This window comes from Pelmatolapia mariae, linkage group LG1 (genome assembly GCF_036321145.2).
Source record: "Pelmatolapia mariae isolate MD_Pm_ZW linkage group LG1, Pm_UMD_F_2, whole genome shotgun sequence".
Taxonomy (NCBI): domain Eukaryota; kingdom Metazoa; phylum Chordata; class Actinopteri; order Cichliformes; family Cichlidae; genus Pelmatolapia; species Pelmatolapia mariae.
In genome coordinates, this window is record NC_086227.1 from 33,353,961 (window position 1) to 33,374,881 (window position 20,921).

The window sequence follows — 20,921 nt, forward strand, 5'->3', positions numbered from 1 at the left end:
AGATATTACTAGTAATGCAGTACAATACCAGAAACTTTGTCCACAAAATGAGAATATTATAATCTTAAGTAACTGTGTCAGTTACTTAGATTACAGTTTCATACATTTTATGTGCCTTTCTCAATGACAGAAATGACTGTATTTTTACAGATACACAGTTAAGCCATTAAACTCAGTCAACTGTGAATGCTCCTGAAATCTATCAGCCATTAAATTCTGTGAGATTATGGATTAACCTTTGGTACAGATATGTCAGGTTTTAAATGTTATCAGCCAACCTATGCCCAGAAACCAAGATATAACACCAAGGTTGCCTATCTGTTTGTAGCTTATGTCTTAACTGTTCCCAAAGGTATCCCAAGCTAAGGTTCAATGCCCTCTACTGAACAAAGGATTCATTCCAGGTAGAACTAAAAGCATAACAAGTCGTCTGTCCCTACTGAGCAGATATATTACACCAAAATAAAATGTTTGACAATGACTGTGGAATCGATAGTATCAGATAGCATCTGCACCAATCAGCCATAGCATTAAAAGCTCAACCTCACAATCTATGGACCCAAAGGATCCCAAAGGATTAATGTCTTGGTGCAGCCACCACAAAACACCTTCAGAGGTTGCATGTACATGTCTTGATGGCTCAGACTTCTTTTGCTGACACAAGGTGGACATAAATACTATAATGCAGGGTTTTAATGAGCTGGCTGATTGCTGCATTTTAGGTTTAATATTAACCCTTTCATGCATAGTGGTCACAACAGTGGACAGCTATTCAAAGGCTGTTTTCTTGTATTTGTGTCAGTGTTGATGGTACACTTGCACATAAACCATTACATTGGACACTGATGTGTCACTCCATACCCTGCAACCCACTGGTGGCAGTGTATGTTACTATAGATGTAGGATGTGTTTTATTGTAATTATTGTTATTTAACCCTTTCATGCATGAATTTTGACAACCTCGATCAGATTTTTTTTTCTTAAGTATTTTTATTTTGATCTTTTCATGCCTAAAGATGAATAAAAATACTTAAGAAACAAATCCTGATTGAGGTTGACATAATTCATGCATAAAGGGGTTAATAATGGAATTATGGAAAGGTTTGGTTTCTTTGGGAAGCCAAATTCTATTGTGAGAAAATCAGAAGACAACACTGAATCATATCTCGGGTGTTGCATTAGGAGGACCATCTTGCATAAAAGTCTGGCAAAGCCAAATATGCAGAACTGCATGCTGTGGTGACCGCTTGCATTTAAGGGAGCAGCTAAAAGTAGCTTAATCTTATGTGATACAAATATCAGGATATCAGAGAATAAGTAAATAATGCAAGCAGCATGGTCAGTGTGGTGATTGTGTTTGCAGGCTTGTGCTCTTTGATACAGGACAGTTATAATTTGGACTTCAATTATGAATCATTTTCTCTACTCCACCCTGAGCCATGTTGAGATATTTTGTCTTTCTGTCCTTTCAGACCTGTCTACTGGCTGGGCAATGACACCCTGAGGGTGTTCTCTGCCCTTTTTACCGAGAACTGATGGCGACTGTGCCAGGGGCTGAAAGCCAAAGATGGTGTGATGCCAAAGTCAGTAGTGGTGCTGCAGGGAGGAGAAAAGGCACAGAGGTACTGCAGATGTCCTCTTTAGACAGGTAGGTACTTTGTAATTTTGGTTTTATTCATTCTTTCTCGGGCCTTAAGCCGGCAGTGAGTTTGCTCTTGGTTGTGTCTGATCACCCAGAGTGCATTTCATTTGAGTGGATAAACACCTCACTTGGTGAAAGTCAAGTTGCAAGTTTCTCCAGTTCTCATAATCAACCATACTCTGTCACAAGTATGCAGACCAACCTGCACATTCTATAGGAATTACTTATCTTTATGATCTTAGGTTTTCCACCATGTGAATTTGAACAGAAATCAGTTGCCATATTGAAGGTTATTTTTGATGTCACAAGTGGCCTGACAATGGGAAGCTCTTATATTTCTTTTGAACAAAGCTAGCTCATTAATCCTGTAACTGATTCTTGAATTGTACAGGAGTCTTTCTTCCACCGGGCTTTTGGAGTGACTGAGGCTCACTGCTTAGGAGCCATTCATGTGGACTCCATTCTTTTTGTTCCTAAACTGCCTGAGAGCTATGCTGCTTGGATTGGAAAGTGAGTCACACTGATCCTCAAAGAGCTGTGTACAAGGCCAACATCATCACCAGCTAGTCCATAGCAGTGAGCTGAACCTTCAAAGAAATGCTGACGGATACTGTGTGTTATTTTATTGCCAAATTTAATAGGTAATATTTGGTATCATTATCTAAATTGCCTCAGGGCTGTTTGACTACAGCACTGCTGCAGAATTGCAAGTTCACGTAGAACAGTACATTTGTATTTATTTACTTAAATAACTACAAAATTATGTGAAATTGCAAATTTGATTGCTCCACTTTAAAAATTGTGAATGTGACACGTTATGGATTAAATAAATGTTGCTCCACATCGATTGTTAACTTAAGATGATCAACATTATAATGTGATACTGACCATCTGACCATTTGCTTTTCCCTTATCTATAAACGTAAAAGAATCTTTTGTCATTTTATTATAAAAAAAATAATAATAACTGTCACTCAAAAGTAATTTGATAAGCACTTTATGTTCTGCACTATTGTTTCTGTATTATTTTTTTCCTCTGAAATCTGTCCTCAAAACTGGACTTCAAAGTTATAACCCATCAGTTTTGTTTTAAGAGACAAGCCTCTTAAAATCCCTCTGACTTCATGTGTATAGTTTGCTAAGTGCACTTGTTTTTGTCAGTTTTATGTTTTTCATTTTTTGACAGGATCTTTCCTAAAGAGCACTTGAGGAAGAAGTATGCTGTTGATGAGGTGCACTACACCTGCAAGTCTGTCAGTGTTGGTTCTACAGTCCAGCCTCTCTGGTGTGGTCAAAGCATCTTACAACCTTATTTTGGGGCAAAGGCAAGAAACCCTTTGAACAACTTTTATCATATTTGACTGCTGATTTTATACATCAGTTTTTATATCCTATTTATGTAACTATTTAAATTAAAGGTAATTTAGATATTGAATCAAAATTGGTGCCTAGAGCTGTTCAAGATGAATAGTGAGACTTGCTTTTAGAAGGACTTTGATTAAACAGTCTAACCTTTCAGCTCCCCGGTACAAAGTCAGTGTGATGTATAATTATACTGATGTGTGAAAAGTACAGTTAATAGTCGGGTGTATTCACAAATAGCAGGTGGCCTTCATGTGTTCTGCCTCCTGCATGCTCTACCCAGGCAGCATCTGAGCCTAAATTAAATGCACTATTTTCAGTTATGACAGCTCTGCTGATATATGCCATTTCTTGCTCTGTGCCACATGTGAGAAGTTATGCCTGGCTCATTTAAACTATAACAAAGAAGGGAGTTCCACAGAGCAACAATATTCACCACATCAAAATTTATTAATCATAATCATAAAAAATGTGAAAGAGAATAGGAGTTAGCCTAAGGGCATGTGTGGCTTAAACTAGGGATAACTACAACACAATCAAACCAAAGCAAATGAAAACACATCTGGGTGCTTGAAAGGGATCAGTCAGAGAGAGGGAGCGTGTGAGAGAGACATCTTGGAAGGCCACGAGCTTGTATGGGCTCCCAAGCAGCTGAAATAATTTCCTCTATTAGAATGGAAGAGCTGTTAATTAAGACCTAAAAAATAAGGAGGCAACAGGCAGGCCCACAAACCAAGACTGACACAAGGCCTGGGGCTGTCATAAAGGGCAACTTCAAAAAGTGTAATAGTCTGATTCTCCTAACATTTTTCAGAAGTTTATGTGTGTAAATATGCTAATGGTGTTTTTGAAGAAGAATCCTCACTGTGCTACTTTTTCTACGGTAGGTATGAATGCCTTGTTATGGCAGGTCCCGTTTCATTTATATATTGTGAAAAAGTCATGTTATTGAAATTTTAAATGAACATGCATTTAAAAGTTTAAGATCACCTGTAATATGATAATAGGGACCTGTGCTGATATTTCTGTGGGATGATGTGAAATCTCAGAGGACAGTTCACAACCCAGTTTTTGGCTCCCCCAAAGCACATGGAGCATCACAGCAACAATCCGTTTGGTGCAACAGTTCATTAGAATGCACAACGGTGAAAGATCTCAACCACCGATACTCTTAGGGGACTTTTATATTGAATTTTATTATTTAAATTTGTAACGTGGAATTTCATTTGCTTCATTTTGACAGCCCAGTGGGAAAAATGCAATCAAGTTCATGCTCTTTGTAATTGCATGTTTTGAGAGACTGGGAAAACGGTTATGTCTATCAGTGCTGACAGCAGATTCCCAGGGGAGCTGTACTGGTGGATTGACAGCACCAGAGCTATTCTGGAGGTGTTCATGTTAACAAATCATAAAATATATGCAGAGTACAATATAAGAGCATTGACTGACCGAAAATTTGCCTATAAATTGGTAATAAATGATCACATAATTTTACAATTATTTCCATATTTAAACTTTGTCCTATTGATGATTTAGTCTTCAGATTATATTTCAGGTATTTTTACATCTTCGTACCTGCCTGGGGTGTTAGATACCTTTATTAATCACAAGTTAAGACACAACTCATCTGCCAGTTTTTCCATGAAGTAATACCAGCTTAACACAGCAAGTAAAATTAGGAAAAAGTCAACTGCATGACCCACAGCTGACATCTAGAAAAGACAGAGTTGGTGGTGTTCAGCATTCATGTGACAGTGCTACTTATAGACGAACCAAGAGGAGAACAATATTTCTTTCTTATCCAAAGCAGGTCATGAATATTTTAGGCAGCGCTCAGACTTGGGAGGTATTCATGCACACATACTTCAGGGCACTACCCTGCTTAAAATTCTGGCAATTTACCTTTAAATACTTGAATTTGTGATGTAAAAGTATTTGGTTTTCATCTTTATGATTTATTGTTGGGAGAGTGTTTTTAGTTTCCATATCTTTGGCTCTCTTAAATAATAGATGCAGTTCTATGTCCATCAGGTTACGTTTGCCTTCTCGGCTACAAATAAGCTGTTGAAAAAATTCCGTGGACTTCAAAGTTCTTTCATCTTGCTTTAGTTGACTGATGTGTGTTTTACTCCTTAGATTTACAACTACTGCAAACATTAACGATTTTTCATTCATAAACTATAAACCCAATGCCAGAAAAGTTGGAAAGCTGAGTAGAATGTAAATAAAAACATGCAACGAGTGAGACATTTTACTATTTCATTAAAAATATAAGCTCATCTTGAATTTGATTGCAGCAACATGTCTAAAAAAAGGTTGGGGTGGGGGAAACAAAAGGCTGTAAAAGGCTGATACTTAAAAGAAACAGATGGAGTAAGATTTTGCTAACTAATTAGATTAATTGGCACCAAAAGAGTAACATAACAGAAGATAAAAAAGAGCATCTTGGGGATGGACTTCTTAGAGTTTCGCCGAGGTAAAGATGGGCAGAGGTTCATCGGTTTCCAAAATACTTCATCTCCAAATTGTAGAACAGTTTCAGAATTAAGTTCCTCAGTGTAAAATTATGAAGACTGTTGCACAGTACATCAACAGTACATTGCACAGTACTATTGCACAGTGCATCAATAGTACATAATATTATCAACAGATTCAGCGAATCTGGAGAAATAACTGTGTGCAAGGGACAAGGCTGAAAATCAGAATCGAATGCCTTTGATCTTCAGTTCTTCAGGTGACACTCCATTAAAAACAAACATGATTCTGTCATGGAAAACATCAAATCTCTTTCATTGCATTTAGTATAAAAAATAATAATAATAAGCTGCTTAAAATGGTCTTTGATATGATTTCTCACACTATCTTTCTGAAAAGACTTGCATTCACTGGCATTAATCATACCCCCCTTGCCTGGTTCACCTCATATCGTGCAGATTGCTCTCAGTTCATTAAACTCAAATCTTACTCTTCAGGTTCATTTTCTGTTTCTGCTGGTGTGCCCCAGGGTTCGGTATTGGGGCCTCTTTTATTCATTATTTACATGCTTCCACTTGGTCACATATTTTGGAAATACAATATTAACTTTCACTGTTACACAGATGACACTCACCTGTATATTTATTCCAAACCCAATTTTACCCTTCCACCCATCTCCCTTTGTGACTGTCTCATGGAGGTTAAATCATGGTTCTCCTCCAATTTTCTAAAACTCAATAGTAATAAAACTACTACTCATCAGCACAGCTTCCACACTAACCAAATCCTACAAGTTTTCCATTAATATTGACAACTCCTCCATCCTTCATTCCCCTCAGGTTAAGAGTCTGGGTGTCATCCTCGACAGCACTTTCTCATTTCAGTCTCATATTAATCACATCACCCGATCCGCCTACTACCACTTAGATAACATCAATCGTCCCCAGCCTCCCAGCCCCATGCTGCTGCTATGCTTTTCCATAGCCTTGTCACTTCTCGGATCGATTATTATTATTCTCTTCTCTTTGGTTTCCCTAACAGGTCCCTTCACGAACTGAAACTCCTCCAGAATTCTGCAGCCCAGATCATAATTTGCACACCCTCCAGAGAGCGCATCACCCCTGTTCTTCAACTGCTTCACTGGCTGCCTTTCAAAATATCACTTCTCACTTTCAAAAGTATCCATGACCTGGGCCCTCCCTACTTGTGTTATTTAGTCCACATTACTATTCCTTTTCATTCCCTTAGGTCTTTGTCCGCCACTTACCTTATTGTTCCCTCTGCCCAACTCACCACTATGGGGCACAGAGCTTTCAGCCGTTCTGCCCCCTCAACTATGGAATTCACTTCCTCCAGATTTCAGGAATACTGGCTCTCTTCCCTTATTTAAGTCAAAACTCAAAATCCATCTACCTTCTTTAATACAACTGAAGTTAAGCTGCTAGAATCTGGATTTTAGATTTTGAGGATAAAGAGGGTTTGAATACAATAAATACAAGAAATAATTTTAGTTTTATTAATAATAGTAACAGTACTAAAATATCACTTTAGTACCTGTGTGCATTGAATTAGGAATCTATTAGGTGACATTTAGGCTGCTGGCAGAGGAGTAATAAAGTCTGTTGAGTTATATCATTCAGTGTGCTGCTGAGTGCTAGAGAGGCCACATAGGCACAATGGTTCCTTCCAAAATGACCTTTATTCTGCAGCCTGAAAGTAGCAGAAAATTTGTTCTTGTTAATTCTGCTGCACTGAACAGCAGTTGTGTCCTGAAACCAGCAGTTTTCCTCACACTGGTATGTGTCAATCACTGAAAATAAATGTGCAACTATTTGGTTATTTTTGCCCTAATCACCCTTCTGCATGCTACTTTAAATTGGCTCCCAGCTCATTTATATATATTAAAAAAAACCTTTGTTAATACATAGTTTAAGCACTAATATCACATTTGTTTTTTTAGTTTTCAAAAAAACAAATTAACTCTAGACACCACAAAACATTTAATGCTGTATAAACTTTTGAGTGCATAACATGGCAATATAATACCTTATTTGTCTGTTTATATTTTTTTTTCTGCAGTGAGGACAGAATACAGATAGTGGGTGCATTTGCCTCACCATCTGCCTCCTTTGATGGAGTTAGTATGTTTAATTTCGCCGACTAGCAAGATAATTATCAACATAATTATACTTTCTTAATGGATGTTTTTATTTTTATTTTTTAACTAATGTTGCAGAAAACTTGATATACTGATTCCTGCTGACTAATTAAATTTGAAATGTAATTCAGTTAACCAAGCTGTCTTGTGTTTGTTGATTATTACTTTAATTATTATTTTTATTATTTATACACTTTTTTAGCACCTTTCAAAAACAATGTTACAAAGCGCTTTGCAAGACAAGACAAAATGAACAGCAGTAAAACATTTTTCAAATACTCATCTCTATGGAATGTAACCATTTGCATCATATTGCATTTTTATGTATAATATTGTCCTTTTTTCATTTTTATTTTTGTTTATTTTAATTAGCTTAGAACAACAGTCTTTTAAACCCACTCATGAATGCAATGGTAGGTAATTAAAATGTATTACTGAAGAAGTCCACTTAAGATAAGAATAAAAAAGCTTTTGCCTAAGATTGTATTTAGTCAGACTCTCACGAACCTCTGCAGTTATAGCTGCACAGTTGGGTAATGGCGTGTTTGCTATAAAAACATTGACTTCTCTTGTAAACGTCTCTTTTTTTCCCCTTCCTCTCAATTTAGGAGTGGGTCTGTGTAGATGTAATGGACTTCGTGCTTGCCTGGTTGTCCTTGGCATTAGGGTTTGCACCCTCCAGATGAATTGACATTTTCTAAAATGAGGAGGAATGCTTTTCAGGCACACCTCCTGGGAAGCAGGGCTTGATTGAACCCTCTGCCCCCTCTTCTTACTCCAGCTTGCATGGCTATCTTTCATGGGCTTTCTTTCCCTTTTATGTTAATTACTGCCTGTGTTTGGGGTGAGTGCCCTGTGTTATTTATCTTATTTGTGAAAAAAAAACTTTAAATCACTTCATTACTAAGCTACAGTATGTGCACACAAAAAATTCTAATAGTATGAATCAGCAAGCAAAGGAAAAATTTGATTTCGGTCTAAAACTTACATTAGTTGTGGACTGAAACATTTTCATCAGTTCTGCAGCAGTAGATTACAAAGTTTCCACTGGAATGACAAGATCTCATTTAAAAGCTGTGTGACACATGGTTCTTGCACCATTCCTCTTTTAGCAGTGTATATTAGGTTTATTTCAGTCTTTAGAGTACAAATATTGCACTAAGTGTTGGCATTTTCTTTTTTCAAACTATGTCTGTTGGGTGTGTGGAATCGGTGTAATTTTGAGCTTAAATAACACAATCAGCAGCTGCAAAACAGCTGCTGATTGTGTTATAATATAATCCACAATGTGGTATATATGTAATCCTCCTGGGTAATTGACTGTGTCAAAGTATAAATGCTTGTTCTGTGCCATTTAATAACTCTGTTATATATCACTTAAAGTACACACAAAGATCAGCCACTTGGGACAGCTCTCTATTGAGGATACTTGGAGCAGAATAAACCACCAACATATTCTTATTTGTTACACATTACTTACATGTTACATTTTTTTTTTGTGCGTGTGAAAAGCTGTGCATAATTTCCCATTTGATGTGTCTGCTTACTAGTGAAGCTGTAAAAACTAATTGTGTCTGCAAGTTTCAAGATTGCATCTGAACCTGTCACTGACAAAAACAAGCACTTTTGCTTTGACACAAACTGTTGACTCCATAAATTATATTGCAACAATTTTTTCCTCAAAAGACAAGAATATGGGCCCCCTCTTAGAAAAAACAAAGTTTTCTTTAAGTGTAAGAGTTGTTTTCTATTTATTGCATGGCTGTAGATTCACTGTAATGTGCATTGGGTTTACTGGTCAGAAAGACAGCTGGTTACTCCTCCTTCTGTTTGTAGCTGTCTCATATGGAGCTGGAGGTCCTGTGCTACACCAACAGGATTTACAGCGAAGCCCACAAAATGGTTAGACCATCCTTGAACATACCAAAAATTCAAAAAGAAAAAAGTTCAAGCTCACCCAAAGGATTCAAGGTGTTAGGATCCTTGTGATAATATTTGACCAATAAACTGTAACACTAAAGCAATACCTTACGTCTTTCTTCAATGTTCATTGGAAATCATTTTTAGGAAAAACAGAAACAGAAGTAATTTTCAAGCTTGATAACTGCATATAGTTACTTTTTTATAAAAAAGGGGGCAGAAAAATATAAAATAGAGAGGTAAGTGGGAATATTATTATTATTTTTTAAATTTTACATTAGAAAGATGTAAAGGCCTGTGTTTAGTGACAAGACATGGAAGCACAAGCAAATGGATTTATTCCACATTAACTTATGTAGATGTTATGCAGACGCTTTCACTGTATTGTTGAGTGTGTGTGTGTGTGTGTGTGTGTGTGTGTGTGTGTGTGTGTGTGTGTGTGTGTGTGTGTGTGTGTGTGTGTGTGTGTGTACGCACACACAAATACAGTGAATGTATATATGGAATTAGCTGCCTATGGCTTTTAGTCAAGCCAAGATATTAGAGCAAAACACAGAAAAGCAATTTAAAATGATATTTCAGTTTATTTGGCTCATGCTTATTTTTATTTTATTATAAAAGCTATTATTTTAGTTTGGCTGACTTTCAATACTCTGCCGTCAGAGTAGCTTTCCATGAGACTGATTTTTGTTTACCATGTGAGAGGAACTATTACCTGTAATAATCTTCTTGAGGTAACAGGTAATGTTATTTCCAGAAGTAGGGAAGCATATACAAGTAGAGTAATTTTTACAAAAGTGGAGTTGGTCTTATGCAGACAGCACAGTCTGAAAAAGATTGACTCCAGGTTGGTGGCAATGGTGCATGTAGCAAGGCAGCAGTGGATGGGAAGCAAGTGAAGGCAGAGGCAAGGATTAAATTGTAGATACTTAAAGATGAAGAATGATGCACAGAGTTCAGGGAGGAGCTGAGACAGGCTCTGGGTGGTAGGAAAGTGTCAACAGATGACATGGAAAGTATAGCTGAAGTGATGAGGGAAACATCCAAGAAGGTCTTTGGTGTATTATCTGGACAAGGGCAAGGGCAAGGAACTTGGTGGTGGGATGAAAAAGTACAGGAAAGCACTCATTGGAAGAGATTAGCAAAGAAAAAGTGGGATAGTCAGGGAGATGATGAAAGTAGACAGGAGCACTGGGAAGCTAGGCATACCAAAGGGGGAGGTGGAAAAGGAAGAGGCTATTAGCGAGTTGTATTTGAGCTGGACACTAAGTAAGGAGAAAAAGATTTGTATTGATTGGTTAGACAAAGAGATTGTACTGGATGGTGCAGCCGGTCAGGGTGGTTAAGGACTGAGATGGAAATGTACTAATGAGTGAAAAGATGGAAGGAACACTTTAATAGCTGATTAATGAAGAAAATTAGAGAGTAGGATGGATAAGAGAAAGCTGGTGAATCAGAAAGTGGACAGGGATTAGTAAGGCAGAAGTGAGGGCAACTATGAAGAGGATCAAGAGTGGAAAGACGGTTGGTCCTGTGGACATACTGTGCAGTGGAACAATGGTGATGTGAAGAGCTGTAGTAACTATGGATGAAGTGATGAGCCATACCATGAAGATATGAGGTATCAAGAGAATATTACTATGTCATTGTGCCTTTGTAGATACAGAGAAAGCATATGATCGGGTAGCAGGAGAGGGACAGCAGTATTAGGTATTGTATTAGGAAGTCAGGAGTGGCAGAAAAGTATGTGAGGGTGGTGCAGGACATATGAGCACAGTGGTGAGGTGTGGAGTATTGCGACTGAGGTATTTCCTGTGCTTGACAATGTGGTGGTTAAAAAGTGAGCAAATGACTTCAATGAATTCTTAAAAAGCATGGAGTCAGGAAAAGGACAGCAAAAGTTCTTCTGCTAATAATTATTTTTTCTTCTTTGTAGTCTCTTCCAACACTACTGCTACACTAAAGGAGGAATGTGTCACACCTCGTATATGTGTGCTCTTCTTCCAGGAGAGGACAAGTGAACTTGAGAACAAGGGAGCTCATATGATTCCTGTTTTAAAGTCACTACACTGGCTACCAATCAGATTTAGGTTCCATTTTAAAATTCTAGTTTTAACCTTTAGAGTACTACAGGGACAGGCCCCTCCCTGTATTGATGATTTGATTCGTGCACATACCTCTTCTCATAACCTGAGGTCATCGAATCAAATCTTTTAGTGGTCCCCCACACTCGTTTTAGAACTCGAAGGGACCGATCTTTCCAAGCTGTTGCACCCAGACTGTGGAATGCACTATTTCTACGGTGTCTGGAGTCGGTGGAGACCTTCAAAAAGCAGCTAAAAACATTTTTATTTCAAAAAGCTTTTAATTAGAACAGGGTTTTTATGATGTATTTATAACTATTGTGTTTTCTTACTGTTACGGCCCTAGCAGGGCCTCCTCCTGAAAGTGCCTGTGTGGGCGTGTCCTTCAGTCTCTTTTGCCTGAGGCGCCACCTTTCGTGCACAGCTGACTCTCATCAGTAATTAAAAGTATTTAAGCCCAGGGAAAGGTGAGCTCTGTGCCAGAGTGCCATTAGTGTGGTTACAGCTTGTGAGCTGAGTGTTTGTTGCGTTTGCAGCTTGTGAGCTGTGTTTTGGTGGTTTTCAGCTAGTGAGCTGCTCTCTTTTTGACTTACTTTTATTTTATTGACCAACACTTGAGTTTTGTTTGTTTTCCTTAAATGGTAATAGCGGCTTGTCCGTCTCTTTTTGTTGTGCTACTTTAATAAAATTCTTTGATTTAACCCTTTTGCCTCCTTGACTCCTTTTTCTGACCCGGACACTTTTTGTTACTTCCCCTCACCGCCTAGACCCCTCAGGGGAACGTAACAAGTGGGGGCTCGTCCAGGATAGTTGAAAAGGGAGTTTCGAGTTGGAATTGGTTTTTGATTATCTTGTTTTTTCCACCTTTAGAGATTCACAACTTCCCCAACTACCCAGTTAAGTTAGGTGAGTGTCCAGCTGAACTTATTAAGTTCTTCCTTCGGGCACTCTTTTGTTGTTTTGCCTTTCTTATTTTTGGAGTAATCCTGGGCGGGGATAAGTTCCCTGTTGGGGGTAGGCAATTCAGGGCTCCAGTCACTGAAGGTCTGCCTTTCAAGTCGCCTCGAGCCCAGCACGCTCCAGAAGATAGGTAGGTATAGTTTGGTGTGCTTAGGAACTGGGTAAGTTGTGTTTGTTTAACGTGTATGCAGTAAGAGGTAAGTTGGTCAGTTAAAGTAAGTTGTGTAGTTTTCTGTTAATTGTTCAGTTGTCTCTGAGTTGGCAGAGGGGTGTGGTAGTGTCCTAATTAGGGTGTGTTTGCTGAGTCTTCTCCGCCCCCAACATGGATGACACAGCTATTAGTGCACAGGTGTCTAGAGGCTCGTTTGTAAGTAATAACATCCACCTGGTTCCAGTTTTCTGTGAAGCCAGTGTTGAGAGCTTCTTCAGTGTATTCGAACGCATAGTAACTGCACTGCAGTGGCCTCAAGACGTGTGGGGGGTGATGTTGCTGTGTAAATTCACAGGTAAGGCTCAGGAAGCTTGTTCCAGTCTGTCTAGGGATGACTGCCTAGCTTATGAAAAGATTAAAAGTGCTGTCCTCAAAGCCTATGAACTGGTACCTGAGGCCTATAGGCAGCATTTTCAAGGCTTGGAGTTGGCACATGGTCAGTCCTACCTTGACTTCGCTAGGGAGAAGGCAAAGCTTTTTGATAGGTGGTGCTCTGCAAGCCAGGTTAACAATTTGAGTTCATTATGTGAGCTAATTCTTGTGGAGGATTTTAGAAACTCTATTCCTGAGTCTGTAGCTTGTTATTTAAGTGAACAGAGGGTTTCCACTTTACAGCAAGCTGCCACCTTGGCAGATGAGTTTAAGCTGACTCATAAAGCAAAGGCTGCAGGACACGATATCCCTTTGTGCCATAGCACCTCTGGGAGAGGTAAGAGTGGGCCAGCTAACAAGGCTAATGCAGTTGTGGTTTCAAGATCCAGAGCAAAACTATGTTTCTTCTGCCACAAGCCTGGCCATGTGGTTGCTGATTGTGTGAAACTGGCACTTAAGCGGAAAGCACATCCAAAGGGAAGGCGGCCTGATTTGAAAACAGTCAGTTGTGGTTCCCAAACTGACAAGGTTGTCAGGCCCAGCAAAAGACCACACGGGGCTTAGTTGCTTAAGGGGCTCCTGTGGTCAGTGTAAGGGGTCAACTAGCCCCGAGCTGCTGCTGTTTGACAATTTCCCAGGTCCTCAAAATGGCCTACAGGGGGACAGGTCATGTATAGCACCACCACTCAGATCTGCACCCCTGGCTAACAAACATGCCTGTACCCCTGACCTGAGGAATCGTCTGCGGAGTGTTTCTGTAAGGCCCACTAGCAGCCTGCTGGGTTCTCCACATGTGATGGTCCAAAGCCCTGGCTATCACATGGGACACTGTTTCGAGGGTCTGAGGCCACTCTCTAGCAATGTTGTGAACCCACTGAGATGGGGTTGGCAGCTTCCGCAGGAAATGCCTAACCGTTCCTATGGGGTTTGGTAGGTGGAAAGCCTACAGTTTTGGTGGTGCAACGGTTATGGACTTTATTGTTTTGGTTATCGTAATCATTTTGGTTATCGTAATTTGACAAACCATGGGTTTGTATTTATGGGAGGGGGTGTTACGGCCCTAGCAGGGCCTCCTCCTGAAAGTGCCTGTGTGGGCGTGTCCTTCAGTCTCTTTTGCCTGAGGTGCCACCTTTTCTCCTTTACACAGCTGACTCTCATCAGTAATTAAAAGTATTTCAGCCCAGGGAAAGGTGAGCTCTGTGCCAGAGTGCCATGTGAGTGGTTGCAGCTAGTGAGCTGAGTGTCTTTGCTGTGTGTGCAGCTAGTGAGCTGAGTGTCTTTGCTGTGTGTGCAGCTAGTGAGCTGAGTGTCTTTGCTGTGTGTGCAGCTAGTGAGCTGAGTGTCTTTGCTGTGTGTGCAGCTAGTGAGCTGAGTGTCTTTGCTGTGTGTGCAGCTAGTGAGCTGTGTGTCTTTGCTGTGTGTGCAGCTAGTGAGCTGTGTGTCTTTGCTGTGTGTGCAGCTAGTGAGCTGTGTGTCTTTGCTGTGTGTGCAGCTAGTGAGCTGTGTGTCTTTGCTGTGTGTGCAGCTAGTGAGCTGTGTGTCTTTGCTGTGTGTGCAGCTAGTGAGCTGTGTGTCTTTGCTGTGTGTGCAGCTAGTGAGCTGTGTGTGTTTGCAGCTAGTGAGCTGCTCTTTCTTTTTGGCTTACGTTTTACTTTATTGACCAACACTTGAGTTTTGTTTGTTTTTCTTAAATGGTGATAGCGGCTTGTCCGTCTCTTTTAGTTACTTTTAATACAAACTTTAATAAAACTCTTTGATTTAACCCTTTTGACTCCTTGACTCCTTTTTCTGACCCGGACACTTTTTGTTACTTCCCCTCACCACCTAGACCCCTCAGGGGAACGTAACACTTACCTTTCTTGTAAAGCACTTTGTGACACATGTCTGTGACAGGTGCTATATAAATAAACTTTACTTACTTATTTACTTATGTGTATCTGTGCATCGTGAGGCTTTATTAATTGATCCATTACCTGATTTATTTCTAAGGACTTAGAAGGGCTTCATGCAAACAAAGAAAGTACAGATGTACCTGCAATTAGATCAGTCAAATGCTTGCAATGGGGAGAGGGGTCTCTACATCATTTAAATCAGCCACAGCCACTTCTGTTTTGGCGCCAATGTTTTTGTATGGTACTACATAAACTGAACATGAAAATGGGAGCCAGAGCTGCAGCAGCTCTATATGCATGAGTCCTTTCATATTAGTTTTAATTAATTATATCTGCTTTATGTCTGCACCAAATGTGGCACTCTAAGACAGACAAAAAGTTAGCCTTCAGTTTTTAGATGATGCCATGTTTGTTGAGATGCTTGAGCACAACTGGTGCAAAGTTTAGATTTCACTTTCGGGCCATCTTTATCAACAAAATACAGCCACACAAACGGCTCCTCAAAAATAAAATCTATTAATCTGGAGAAGATGTTTAATAAATATAAACATGAAATAAATCGGACCGTTTTAGGTTAGCTTAGTTAAAAAGGTATTTTCAGTCTGATCCTCCTGGTGCAAAAATTAATGAACAAAGATCATTGATGTAGTGTTTTTGTCTTTGGGAGTGTAATGTCAGTGATTGTAGCATATTGATCAAACAGTCAAGCAGCTGACCCTGAGACCATAGCCCTAAGCATCAGAGCACCAAATACTGTGTTCCTTTGTTCTTTCGGAGCACAAAATGCTGAGTTTATGACATAGTTGAACAGGCACCATGCATCTCTTCTGTATCCCTAGTGACTTGCTGGCAAAACAAACCGTGCTCATTAAAAAAAAATACATTAACATCCCCCCTTTAGCTGTGAGCTAGCAGCATCATTATGGGTGAAAAATTGGGAGATGTTGTTAATCATGTTCTGGCCTTTTGTGTTAAAGGCCATGTATTGTGAACATTGTAAGGATTAGTGGCCTGTAGATGAAAGCGTTTTTCCTGTTAAAACTAGGAGTTTGAAACAAGAGACTGGAATCCGTTTGATGCTTTAAAGTATTCTCTGCTTTGAAGATTAATAGTTATTTATATTTTATTACTAGTTGTCTTTTTAATGTATGCATTGTTTATTCCCACCAGTGGTATTAATTCCTCTGTCATCTATTATGGTAATCAAGCATGCAAGACATGCAGTCTGTTTGACATGGGTGGAGAGTGCTATTACTGTCCTCAGACATCACCTGCTCCTTCCCAGCTAACGGCAGGTTCAGAGGGCCATCTATGAGGCCATCCTGAAATCTTCACATGCTGTGATGGCCGTGATCAGACCAGGCTATAGTATTTTCTATTCAACTATAGATATGGTCATGTAGAAAATTTTAAGGGTTACATGATAATATATTATAGAAATCTTTTTTTTATTTTTTAAGTACAAATCATAACTGTGATGTCTTTTTAAAAATTTTAAACTGGTTACACTTACACCGTGGAGGACATGATGAAGGTCCACCTGGGCTCTGTATTCATGCCCCATGGCCTTGGACATTTCCTGGGTATTGATGTGCAGGATGTAGGAGGTTACCCTGAGGTTAGAACACAACTCTTAAATTCTGAGATGGCCTACATCATAACAACTAGTCAGCACTTATTTCCGTGACAGTCATAGACTGGAGACAGTAGAGGATTAAAACGTTTCTGTTCCTGGAATATTGATGTGTAATAAAGAGACCATTGGTGAAGAAGTGAGAGACAAACAAAAAGAGGCAAAGCTGCAAAGAACAAGTTCAGGATGAGGGCAGCAGCGAGGGGAAGATAAAATGTTGTTTGAACTGTGAACATAAATAGTTTCATGCTGCGGTGGAGGAATTTGTACTGATATGCAGTAAATAAAGAAGACAGTTAACACTCAGCATTTCGAGTAGAACTACTAAATCTTCACTAGCTGAAATCAACAGTAAGAGAAACACAGTCAGCTGACCAAATACTTCCAACCTGATCATCCCTGAAAAAAAAGCTTTCTACAATTTAACAATTTAAAAGGGGGGGGGGGGGTTAAAAGATGGGGGTTTTCAAGACTCCAACTGTAATGAATACTAAATTATATTTTTCTAACTGAAAACTCCAAAAGTGTAACCAGTTTAAAGATTTTAAAAAGACATCACAGTTATGATTTGTACTTAACAACATAAACAGATTTCTATAATACATTTCTATAATACATACATAATATTTTCTATAACACATTATCATGTACACAGGTATCTATACAGAGGTATATACTAGATACCTATACTATAAAACTATTGTGTTGACGATATTAGACCTTGTAAATTAAAAAAAAAAACCATACTATCTCATTGGTATATTATTTATGAACTATTACCCCAGTCCAGTCTTTATCAACAGAAATAATGAAGCACAAAATTTGATGAAAATTCATTTCTGTTGAGGATCCAGCAACAGAATTCCATTTTCCAGTAGTAAATGGATCAACAATAGAGAGTATAAAACATACAAGTAGCTTTAGGATCAGGAAAATAAACCTAGTGTGGAAATACCTTAAATCTGCATCTTTGACAGCCACCAGATCGATCTTTGAATGACAGGTCATTCTTAAATGGTTTAACAAACAAACAAAAAACTTCTTCTGAAAATGAGCAAAACCAGCCAGAGAAAAGCTTTGAAATACTTTCAGGAATCCTGGGGGACTACCGCTAAAGACCACTATAAAAATTACAAGAATGTCTGGCTTCTTTACTGTACTGTAGTTTTAAAAAGCCTCAATTTAGTTAGTGTACATTCACCACTACTGTTATTTACTGTTTAGGGCACTGAGTGAATTGACGATCCTGGATCGAGGAATCTTCTGATGGGCCGCCTGGTGTAAGAACGGATGGTTCTCATGGTGGAGCCTGACATATACTTAATCAGCCACCTGCTGGACCAGGCTGGCTAACCCTGCCCAGAGCTGCTTCATCAACAACCAAGTGCTGGCTCACTTCTTTGATTTTGGAGGGGTTAGTATGCTTCTTTTTGTTTATGTTGGACCAGGATGGTAACAGAACATAGGGTCAACTAATACAGAAATGAATTCAGCACAAAGTATGCACTTGATACTTGTTCTACAGTATGACAGGATTGGTATTCTTTCATGATTTGCTAAAGGCCACATGTGCAAATTTGAAGATAAAAGCTATAAACATAGGATAATGTCACTTTAAGCATGAAAACATGAGCGAGTTTAAAATTTAAGGCCCAGCTATCTATAAAATTATGTCTATCAGGACTGACTTTCCATGTCTTTTTTCTTTGTCTTGTCTTTAAACATACACTTATGTATAATCACTTACTTTGGGCGTGGATTTGTATGTGTAAGTCAGACCCTGTTGCATAGTGAATGTCTTGAATAACTGACATTTTAACATATTTTTGATCAATTCAAAGTCCTAACAGAACCTAGATTCTTATAGATTTTATAAAACACTGTATGAGCTGGAAAAGATTATGGAAAATCACAAATTTGCTTTAACTAATGATGTAAAAGTAACTTATCTTTGTGTGAGAGCCATGTTGGGAAATTTTAATTAATTAAAAAAACTGTGAAAAATATGAAACAAAAAACCCCAACATAAAGGTAAAATACACTGTTCATTCATTTTTTGCAATAAAAAATCTAAAAAGTAGGATATTCCTGCAAAGTAAAAGAATGAAATTAAATCAGCAGTAAAAATGTGTGCATGTGCCATACCTGCGCATATTTAATTGACAGCTTGCTTTAGAATGTCTCCTGGTTTCGACTGCCATGTTTCACTGTCCACTTTGGTGCCATTGTTTGCAGGTTCTCATGGAAGAAACCACTGCAGTCACAGCAGACGGCATAGAGCTGCTGACTTGTGTCCCTCACACAGTTAAGGAGATTTTTTATTGTCGGCACCGCAAAACCTTTCAGTCCAGTTGTCAACAATGAGAAACTCAGAGGTAACTCAGAAAATTTTCTGTGTGACGCAAAAGGTATTCCTTTGACTCTCATATCTCAGTCATACGATACATACACATTCAAAATCATCAGCATCCCCATTAAGCTTTCATGATGGTTTAAATTTCTGATACATATTAGTCATGATCACTTTTATTTGACAAATTGTACAATAATACAGTATCATGTTAAAACAGCAGCATGGTGGTATGGTGGTTAGCACTGTTGCCTCACAGCAAGAAGGTCCTGAGTTCCATTCCACCATCAGGCCAGGGTCTTTCTGTGTGGATGCTCTCCCCGTGTTTGTGTGGGTTCTCTCTGGGTGCTCCGGCTTCCTCCCACAGTCCAAAGACATGCAGTTAGTGGGGATACCTTTATTGGAAACTCTAAATTGCCCATAGGTCTGAATGGTTGTCTCTGTCTATGTGTTAGCCCTGTGACAGACAGCTATATTATAATATTAATGCAGGTAGGCATTCTCTGGTTAATCGACAAATAAGATGGAATTGCCTGATGGCAAAATTTAAAATTATAAATATAATATATAATATATATGAAAGTTTGCCAGCTTTGTGTTTTGGGATTTGTTGCTAAATGTTGAATAAATGTTCAGAGCAATCACACACAATGAGCACTGCAAGTCAGGGACACATAGACTAATATTTACAAACTTTCATGCAAATGCCTAATAGGATAAAATAATGCATTTATGGCATTTTATATCCAAAAGTAACATCATAATAACTTTACTTGCAGTTATTGAATTACATGGCCCAAGAACAGAAATGAAATGGAAACTGTACCTAGACCAGTTACTGGAGTCATACAACAGCAGGCAATAATTCTAGTTTATCTTCTCACACTAACCTTTTGCCAAACTATTTTATACCTCTGCTTTGCTCGTAAAAACAAGAATATGACTCGGTATTTTCTTTAATAATGTTCTTTCTTTTCTTTCAACCAGAAATAGGTAAATAGGAAATAGGTTCATATTGTGTTTTCATTGTCAATCTTGTGTGACTTTTTTGTGCAGTAACTGAAGTTAGGATATGTAGTCATATGGCATGAACCATGACATCACTATAAATAACATTGGGGCCTTCACTTATTTTATTACTTGCACCTCATGTTAGTGAGAAGAACAAATATTAAGCTAGTTCTCAGACCTTGCATAGTTGAGCTACAAGTCAATCATGATCTGTTTTTTACTTCATTCACCTATTCATTATATAAGTAAATAATACGGTCAAGTTAGAATCAATAATGCTATGCTCACATTAAGCAACAATCTTAACTAATAATAAATACAAATTAACTTTAAACTGCGGTATGTTTTGGCCCAGTAGTCGATGACTGCAAAACACTTTATGTACTTCATGTGAAGAATGTGAAACCCGAACTAAATGATTATGAAACGTGAATGAAACAGTGGAGAATGGAAAAACAAACGATGTCTCTACACGGCTTTGCTATGGTGTCAACAGCCACAAAAGTGTTGGTGTGCTTGACCATGTGGTGATAAAAGATTAAGTGTTGAATGAAAATTTTAAAAGAAGCAGGAAGATTGATAGTTATCAATTTTCTCTGATTTGCTAAATTTGTTTAATGTTTTTTTAGTACCTCTGTTGTATCCATGGAACATAAGGTTTTTAGCTGTCAGCGCACAGCATTGTTATGGATGGAGTGTTTTCAGATGTTGCTTCTAATCTCGATTTAACGTTTTGGAATAAAGGTCACACATAATGAATAGTTCCTGGGGGTTTTATTCCAGATCCAAGCAAGCTTAAAAACGAGGACCTGAAAAGCACTGAGGCAAATTATCTAGGTTTTATATCCATC

At 38.6% G+C, this 20,921-nt stretch overlaps 1 pseudogene; it reads left to right on the forward strand.

Annotated features, from left to right (window-relative positions):
- Positions 1 to 1,093: 1,093 nt before the first annotated feature.
- LOC134626401 (xaa-Pro dipeptidase-like) lies at positions 1,094 to 19,073 on the forward strand (annotated as a pseudogene).
- The last annotated feature ends 1,848 nt before the right edge of the window (positions 19,074 to 20,921 follow it).